Raw genomic sequence first — 10201 nt, 5'->3', positions numbered from 1 at the left:
GGTGTGCTGGCCTACAGACTTGCTGGGTTTGAGCAGGACATCCTCTATTTCCCTTCCTCCTCACCCTTGCCATGTCCCAGAGGCACAGTGGCATTTGTCCCCCCATGCCAGCTTGACTTGTGCTGCCTCTGGCTCCTCAGTGAGCTGACTCAGTGCACTGTGCTGGCAGGTGACTGACAAGAAAAGCGTGAAATTATTTCTGCTGTCACCATACCCTTTTCAAAAACATGTTCCTGTGCTCGCAAAAGACAACAGGTGAATGCCTGCAAACATCAGTGAGGAGACAGGCACCTCGTACCTCGTGTTCTGGCTGTATCATTGCATATACACCAGAGAGCTTTTCTTCACAGAATAGATTTCACTGCACAGAGAAGTTGCAGCTATCACCAGTGACCTAGTGATTGCCAATATATATTTTTTGAGCATGGTAAATTTTCCCCATTGGAATGGTAACCAAAATGTGTAGAGCTAAAATATACTGCAATAATTTACAGGAGTTAAAGCCAAACTTGTTCCCTTGCCTAGGACTGAAAATCCTCACAGCCTCCCCCTCTAACTATTGTCAAAGCAGTAGCTTAGTGCTATCTATCACCCAATTACTATAGCACAGAGAATTCTGCCAGCTGTTTTGGAAAGTACATTACATGAAATCTTGGCTGCTCTGAAGAATGAGGCAAAACTTCGTCACTAGAGCAGCTTTCTACTGTCTGTAGCAGACTTGATAAAAACAATAGATGTGATTTTCCCCTTTCTCTGTGTTAGGGATGTCAGAGATTTTGCCATCCCTGAGATCATAGTCTAGCCCTGCATTGATATTTTAAGGAAATAGACATAAATGTACACATTTGAAATATTCAGTAAGATTCTATATTCAAAGTCTTTGCTCTGTCAGATGCATGAACTTAGCAATTGAAATACAGGGTCAAGAAAATACTACATAAAAAGCAAAGCACGACAACAGAAAAAAACTTTATTTTTCTAGTAGTTTTTCCATCCTACTATTCACAGCATAAAAGATGAGAAACTGGAGGAGCCTAGGCATAAAATAAAATATATTAAAAAAAACCATGATTCTACCACTAATGCAAACAAAAATGAAATCTTATCCTAAGCTCTTACAAAAAAGAATACACGTGTATTTAAAGAAATCTAAGCAAAGGCATTTTTCAAAGATCTGGAAGAGTATCACTGTCATTTTATATAGTAGTAGTGGGGTGCCTCTTCTTGAAGTATAGAATAACATAGTTACAGAATATAGAATAACATGTTCATTAAATGACAGTTGATCCATCATGATGTGTGAAGCCAGAAAAGACAAAAATGCAAAAACTTGTAGTAAACAGAAGTAATGGTCAGTACTGTACTTGGAAGAAAGATTAATTTAGCCTGGGTTTACAAACATTTCCTTCTAACACTGCCATTCATCAGACAGTATGAAAAATTGTCACGAGAGTAGAGGCAAAATAATTAATTAGGTGTCTTTAAGGGAAAGTTAAGTACACTTATGAGGAGAGTAATATAAAACCATCATTGCTTGAAGCAGGCGTTTGGATTAGGTTATCCAAGATGTCCTTTTCAAAGCCATCATTTACGGTCCTGTGATATCTTTTGGTCAGGCAAACATTCCCTTGCAAACTGATGTTAAAAAACCCCTGAATCCTAGGGATTTTTAAAAGGTATTTGACAGCCTGACTGATGTCAATAGTAATTAGGAAGTTTTTATCATAATGTGTCCAGTACATCCAGCATGCTATACCAACCTGGAGATGCAGATAATATTCATCACATCACCTTGTTATGTTTTATTTTCCTGCAGTGTGAAAGATTTGGTGCAGTGAATACAACTGTAGATTCTTAATAGTCAGCCAGGAAACAAAACAGGTTTTTTGGCTTTGTTAGTAGTATTGCATCTTAAAATATATTTTTAAGTACTTGCCTGAAGCCAGAAAAATAATTTTACTTTCTACATAAAACATAACTAGATCTGAGAGTGTGGTTCTGGACAGAGGCTGACTGTGTGTACAAAGGGTAGAAAGCAAGAGAGGGAAAAACATTCTCTCTATTAAGGCATAATGTTCTTATGGTTTTGTGAATTGACTGAATAAATTATTCTGTCTTCTGGCTGGAAGGGGTATTTATAAAGAAAAATCGACAATACACTGTGAGACAGACATATATCAAAATGAATAGCTTAGTTTTATCTTCATGGAGTTGGAGATGATAGAGAGCCATCAAGGATTAAATTTTTGAGAGAGGGGGAAAATTCAACATTGAACCACTGTTCAGGTCTTTTGGAAAATTGTCCTCATCTGAATAATCCAGAAAGAGGAAGCATTGCCATATATATCTGAGTGTGTGTAAAATCTATTTAAATTTAGTCTTTGTAAGAGTTCTTTCTCTATGCTAGCTATAAATGAAGAATGAACAGGAAAAGAAAGACATCTAGGGGAAGTATATAACAGAAAAATAAATGCATCAATAAATATCTTATAAAATTGTCACTTATCAAAACAGAGTAGAGGTACTCTGACAATTTACAGCTTTTACATTCTGAAAACTCCAGTGTGTTCTGATATTAAGAGTTTCAACCTGAACTCTTATACTTGGAGGAGCCTGCTGTTTTTAAAGCTTTGAACTGGCCCTGATGGAGGCTTTAGGTGGCAAAAAATAAATGAAAACTAATCCACATGCCTTTCTAGACTCATTACTGCTGTCAGAACTCTAGTTGTTATTCAGTCTTTGATTTTGTCTTGATCTCAGCTGGATTTTTTGCAAACTACAGAAGCAAGCTGTTATTTTCAGTCTTAGTGCTTTCTCTGATTTTGAGCCATTTTAAGGGAAAGATGTTGCATTTACTTCCATTATATACAAGCTGTAACAGATCCATTGCTGTTATTTATACACCCTCACATATGGGTATGTTCTGCTGATTCCATCACATGCCAAAAACGTTTCCGGTGTTTTTGATTTGTTTTTCTTCTAACAAAGAGATCAGATCATTCCTCTACCCTGTATTGTTTGGCTGGTTGTTTTTTGTTCAGCTTTCTCCAAAATATATGTTTATTTTCTCAAATTTCTGTGGTTTTTTTAAAAAATACATCCACTAATTCTAGAAATCAAGAGAGCTTAACTCTGTCATGGTCCCTTTTCATGGTTTGTTTTTTTTTTTTTTTGTTCTCCCCTCTTATACTGTAAACGTCTCTATGCTGTACAATTCTTTTCTTTTCCAAACTGTTTCTAATTAGTTTTTCTTCTGCTACTTTTTTTTTAATGTGGTGTCTGATTGTTATGGTTTTCATTCCTCTCTCTAATGATATTGTTAAGCTATAAAGTGGAACCTAAACTACATTCTATTTGCATTATTAGGGTTACCTTGCATTTTTTTCTAGGTCTATTTAATCTTTAATTTGTTACAGGATGTTATATAACCATTGCTTGAAAATGATCAATTTTGATGTAATTTCTGCTGTTCTCTGTCAATGCATTTTTTTCCTCCTGGGTAAGGGACACATGAAGAAACTGCCTCAAGAGTATCATTCTACTTGTAAATGTGACGATAAGATTTTATAACAATTGGTGCCATAAAAATAATTATTTGAGAATTAAAAAGAACCCAAACCAGAAGGAATATCTGAGGGGAATAATAAAGCAGAATATGCAGAAGTAGTCCTTATTGCTGTAGCCAGAAGCTCTTTCCCTCAGTCTAGCATCAAGGCCAAGAAAAATAGCGATTGGCAATTTGTCAACCCTTTATACACAAGTAATATCAAGAAAGTAATTTTCACAAAGATATATACAATCTGTTTCCTTTGGTTTATTTCATGTCTCAGCTCTGCACTTCCCAGGAATTTTTTTTTCTTCTTTCTAGCCTTATCTTGAAAGAATTTGTTCATGGTGCCACAATAATATATTTTAAATTGTTAACGGTGGTAAACATTTGCAGTCAGGAAGCCTGAAAATTTTTGCATAGCAAAAAGCATGACTTTTCACCCTGCAATTCCAGTGTCAGATCCAAGATAATCTGTAACTTTGGAAATGCAATTTTCAGTGAAAAATTTTCAGTGAAACAAATTAATTACTTTGGGAATTTTATTCAGTACTTAGTACATATTAATGTAGAATGCTCAGTGATAGGAATTATTTTATAAAGCATGGTTTGAGATTAATGTTTGAAATTAATTAAGCAAGAATGTAATTGTTTTTGTTGTGCCTGAAACACCTCCATTCCTTAGTGGTGAAGATAAAGTGAGGTGGCCAAAGCAAGGCTGAATTAACTGTGGTTTGTTTTTTTCCCCAAATCAGGTCTGACTAATAGGAGTTTTTGCAAATCATATAAAGGTAAATAGCTTGATAAGCAAGAATGAGTTTGCTGAGATCCTGCTTTTGCACTGGTTTCTTATTGGTTCCATTTCACAGAGAGAAAGGCTGAGGCACAGAGAAGTAAAGTAACTATGCAAACTCACAGTTGTGGCTAAGTCAGGTATGCATGATTAGGTCTTCTGCATGCCTCTTTCTTCTTATTATTATTATATTTAATAATAGGAACCTTAATTAGGTTCACCTTTGGAATGAATCACAGGCTGGGAAAGAGGAAGAAAGAAATTAGACATAAAAAGAAAAGAAGCTATTCAGTACAGGTGATGTAAAAAAATTGGAAGAAAATGCAGAATTCCCTTGCATTCTGAATTTCCAATGATGGCTATTGGCAAGGGAAATACTGGTTCTTTGTGTGAGAAGTGGGCACACTTTCAGTTTCCTCAACTAATATGAACTATGGATTTCTGTGCTCATGTTCTAGGAACAGTGATATTTTTATGTCTGTCTTCTATAATCTTTATTGCTGCTAGCATGAACTATGGAAGCTCTACCCTGCTCACTCTTGTAGATCTTCCGTAAACTAATTAAATGTTTCATCTGGATATTTCTTGTGAGTTTGAATGTATGAATAATTATGACATTTCTCTTCCAAGTGCAATAATCCTTAGGTATTTTGTTCAAATGTGTAATTTTCCCACTATTCTCTTCGAATCTTCAAACAGAAATGTGTCATAAATCTTCTGAATCCTGTTCTCTTGCATAATGCAATAACGTTGAATCACTTAGTTTTCTGATTTAGTAATGTTCACCATTACTACCATGTAGATTTTGGTCTAGTCTCCCTGTTATACCTTATGAAATTAAATTTGTAGATGATGGTAAAACAGTGGACACAACAGGGAACTGGAAACATAATAAAGAATCTGTAATATACTACATGCTTGCTGGCTTGCATTTTGCTTACTATAGGTAAAAACCTCCAGTAACAAGGAAGAGAATAAATAGCTCTCCCTTGAACTGCAGCTTTGGAAAACATTGTAGAGCAGTCTGATATGAAAGACAAAATAGTGCTTTCAATTATGTTTTCATAAATGCAGAAAATACTGATTTTTTTCTGATATGAGCAATGTATTTTATTGCTTTTTCATATGCTTGTGTCTGTCTTATGTATTTGTGTTGTTTTTATAGCTGTGTCTTTGAGTATATAAATTTCTTTGTTCAAGGGCTGTCTTTTTACATTGCATTTCAAAAATACCTGTGATGGGCTCATAGGAATTTTGGCAATACTTAGATGATATAACATTTGTGTTGCATTAGAGATCTTGCTACTGCCATCAGGGCTGTAATCTGACTACACAGGGGACTAAAGAAGAAGATAGGTACTTTTACTCAGAAAAAAATGTGAAAGAACACAATAATGAAAGCAGGACAACAAATTAGGACACAACGACAACAAAATGACATGATCACGATGATCCAGGAAAGAGTTCACTATCCCCATGACTCTGAGGGATGGGGCTTTCTTGCTGCTTCAGCATTTGTTTGTGTCTGTTGGAGAAAGTAAGGGAACGTACAAAACTTGTGTACTGTTATATTATTGTATTGCTTTTGAGGCTGAAAAGTCAAGCCCTCAACAGATGGGAAATTATGCAAGAATTAAGACCCACATGCAAACTTAATTTGGCTTTTTGTGATTATGCTTTCTAATTCCATCTGCAATCTCATCATTGCATACTGTGTTTTTTCATGGCACATCTGCCTGATTGAGTGCTCGCTTTTTAAATAGCTTTTCAGTGTTTTATTTACTCGTGTGGCTCCTGTGCTTTACCTCTTGCATTTTTTAAAACCTGTTCTAAAGAGTTGTTGAACTTTTTCTGAGACTTCTCATACTGTTTGTATTAATATCCAACAGCTACAAAGAAGAGAAATAAACGTATTTTCAGAGCATAAAATAAGGCAGTACTAGTACATCCAATTTATATCTGGAGGACAGAGAAACAAAAGAAGTAAAAAAAAGTAAATTGTTCTGTGTTGCCAATGGAAGACATTTTTCAGTACATTTAGCACATTAGACATTCAGATCACATCTCTCAAAGACATGAAAGGCAGTGTGAAAGCACAGCACCTTATCAATTCAGGCTCAAGTGAGGAGAGACCCAGATAATGAGTAGATGTAATTGCCACACATGAATAGTTTGGCTCTAGCGACTTGCCTGGCATTGTCATCAGTATCATGAAGAGAGGCACGGCAGAACATAATTCTGCAGAAATTTTCAGCAGAGGTCAGTCTTTCTCCTCCTGCTCCCCTCTGTACAGAGCTTCTGACCTGTGGCCTGTGGACTGGGCACCTTTCACAGCACAGCCGTGCCTTGTTTTCACAACATACTGTTTGTTCCATTACACTGAGCCCTGATTCCTGTTGCAATTAAAGTGCATGACATTTATGTAAACTTTCCACCATAAAAAGCCATGCAAGTGGGTTGAAAAAAGATTGCAGAGAGAAGTGGAAAGAGTGCATTGCCAATGTTTTGTGAGCTTCATAATACTTTAAAAGTAGCGTGCAGCTAATATTCTGACTTTTGCTGGGTTTTTTTTGTGACTTTTTTGTTTTTGAATCAGAAACAGGAGCAGAATATCCCATAATGTGGTATCAGCCTGGTGTCTTCATGGTTTGCCTGCATGTTGGCAGCAATTACAGCTACTTCACAGAACTCTGCAGCTTGAAGCTGGTGAGGTAACCCCCAGTCATGGCAGATGGTCAGTGTTGATGAAGCAATGAGAGCCTTTGCTTAGGAGTTTTACACATTTTTGCTGAGAGCATGTGAATGGTGAGACATGAATTTTTAATTCCATTCCAGGCATAGTTCTTGCTGTTTCTCCTTAAGATCAATTCTTTCTGCTCCATGTTTCCAGCATTTCCTCATTACAGTATTTTATAGCTCAGTCTCTGTTATGCTTCCTGGATTTCTCCCATCAGTGTTCCTTTAGAAACATTCCCACTTTCTCCTTTCCTAGAATTTGTGCTGTTCCTCTCCTTCAGTCCTCACACTTCGCCACTGCTCTCTGGGCAGCTGAGCCTCTCCAATTACTTCTCCTCTCACTCCCCATGGCTTTCTCCTGTTCCTTCCTGTTTCACCTAAGTGGTTCTTCATCTGTAAATCTGCATCCTGCACTATTTCACCACAGGGTCCCTTCCCACAGTCTGCTTGCCCTTCCAGTCCCACTTCACCAGTATCTGGGACTATCATAAAATCCAGGACCCTTCTTGTTTCTTCTCATTTGTTCACACTCTGAAAACATCTACTCATTGGCTTTGAGCCATCTTTTTCTTCTACAGGAAAGATGAGAAGGGACTCATTGTCAAGGCATGTGGGGATAGGGGTAATGTCTTAAACTGAAAGAGAGTAGACTCAGATTAAATGTAAGGAAGAATTCTTTACTGTGAGGGTAATAAGGCACTGGCATGGGTTTCCCCGAGAAGTGGATGCTGCATCCCTAGGAATATTCAAGGTCTGTTGGATGGGGTTTTGAGCAATGAAGTCTAGTGGAAGTTGTCCCCACCCCTGGCAGGGGTATTATGGTTGGATGATCCTTAAGGTCTCTCCCAACCCTTTATCATTTTATGATTCCGTGATTCTGCTCATTATCTTAAACTCATCTTCTCATCAACTGGTCTTGGGTTTCCTCTTGATCCAGCTCCTATCTCTGGAGTTTGCTTACCTTTTTCAGACTATCGCAGTCTCATCATCCCCTTGGGGAACACTGCACTCCAGTCTCTGGCCTGCAACATGTGCAGAATAAAAATACCTGTTGATGTCTTACCTTGTAAACATTAAGAATTTTATGTTGAGATGTGCAAATGACAATTTTTTTGGGGATTATAGCTTATTTGGAAAAGAAAAGATATTCATAAGTAAAAAGGAATCATGCTCTGAAGAAAACTGCAGCATGTATAAACTGCATGTCCTGCTCTTTACCATGGGGATAGGGAAAAGTGTGGGAAATTTGTTTAAATTTTTTAATAATTACCATAATTTTGGCCCATGTCCATGTCAACCCTATCCTGAATCTTGGAAACATTTCATGAATTTTGGCTAACAGTAATTATGTAAACTTCAAGAAAAGAATTTCTTCATCCAGATGTCTGGCACACACAATTCCAGCTGGAATAGCTGTAAACTTGATTAAGTTCTCATCTGTCTGAAAGCAAAGCCCTATGAGAGAAGGTACCTTGCAGTATGAAATATGGGTGATTCAGAAACAGTCGTATCAGAAGCTGTGGAGAGTGGCAGGGTGGGTGTGAGCCTATAGCACCCCAAGAGTAGAAGATGAAGTTTCAGCAAAGAGTTGTTACAGAGTAGGGAAAAGAATGGAAATGAGAACTGTGAGGAAGGAGAAAAATAAGGCTGGAGCAGTGAGGAAAGCACAGGACAGGCATAGCTGGAAGAAAGCAGTGTTCAAGAGACATACCACAATCCTCATAGAACTCCCTCATCCAGCTGTCCTACTGAATCACCACATTGCCCAGGTATTCCATCACGAGACTTGGCCTGGCCATCCCCACTTTATTCCCATTGTTTCTTGCTAATATCTAGTAATATACAGGAGGAGATCATTAGTGTTTCCTGGGAGTTGCTTTTGCTCCCGAGCCCTTGTCAACCCACTGAGGTCATGGACCTGTGCATGTGCATGTCCCTGGGCAGGCACACAGGCCCAGTGCTTCCCCAAGAGGTGCCATGCCCAACGCAGATTGGGAAGGACGCTTGACTCAGTCTTGCAGAAGCTCAGAGACACGTTCCTGCTCGTGCTGTGTTTCTGTCACACACCGTGGAGCAATGGGAGTCAGCAGGAGTGGGATGACCCATTTGTTTGGTTGCCATGACAATGTTACCCAGTACAGAATGCTGCTCTGAGCAGCCCTGCAGCTTGGCTGCTGTGGGATGATGATACTCTGAAAAAATAACGTCAGAGAGTTGGCCATTGTCATTTCACTGCACTGCATTGACCTCTGAAAGATGAAAGGTGCAGCTCAGTAACAGAGGTCTGCTTGTAGAGTACAGCGTTTGTTTGAAAAGAAGGTTATGTTTCTTTTCTGAAGAGACTTTGGATGAACAAGATGGGGATTTATTTATTCTTTTGAATTTCTAATGAGGGTAATTTAATTTCTAATGCTGCAAAAAAAAAAAAAAAAAAAAAAAAAAAAAAAAAAAAAAAAAAACCAAACCGAAACAAAAAAACCTAAGGAAATCAATACTGTCTTACAGATGTGGGGACAGAACTGTATTCACATTGCAGCAGAAAGAATACTTTCTCTGGATTGGAAGCTGCTGAGATCTATAAGTGAATATGCATTGGAAACATGTATAGATATGCCTGAGGTCTGATTTAGTATGGTAGATAAAGACTGTTCTTGTATTTGACACAGATGAAATTGGCAGCTCTTGTTCTCCCTACCATGAGCAACTACCTCAGCTGGTGTAGAAAGGAAAAAATACTTCACCACCAGCTAATTTTCACACAGAGATAACTTTCTTTAAAGAAATACTGGTTTCTCAAATACAAATCACACAAGGTATATGCCTTTAAAGGTTTTACTGAGTCTTTAAGGCATTTCCATATGCCTTACTTAATGTTGCAGCTTGCTACAAGACAAAAATGTCTTTTTTTCTTTAAATTTGTACTTTGTCATAGAAGGGCTTATGATATTGTTATTATTATTATGATTATTATTAAGGATGAGAATAATACTTTGTATTGCTGTGGAACTTAGGAGTTCAGAACAAGATTCTTATACCAGGCTCTGTACATACTAGTCTACTTTTATTAAAACAACTATACTAATTCTTTTCAAAATATGTGTTAGTGAACAAGAGAGATATAATGT

The sequence above is a fragment of the Chamaea fasciata genome, unplaced genomic scaffold (assembly GCF_029207755.1).
Source record: "Chamaea fasciata isolate MVZ Bird 193981 ecotype frontalis unplaced genomic scaffold, bChaFas1.0.hap1 SCAF_7, whole genome shotgun sequence".
In the NCBI taxonomy this organism is placed as follows: domain Eukaryota; kingdom Metazoa; phylum Chordata; class Aves; order Passeriformes; family Sylviidae; genus Chamaea; species Chamaea fasciata.
This window is presented reverse-complemented; position numbering follows the sequence as displayed.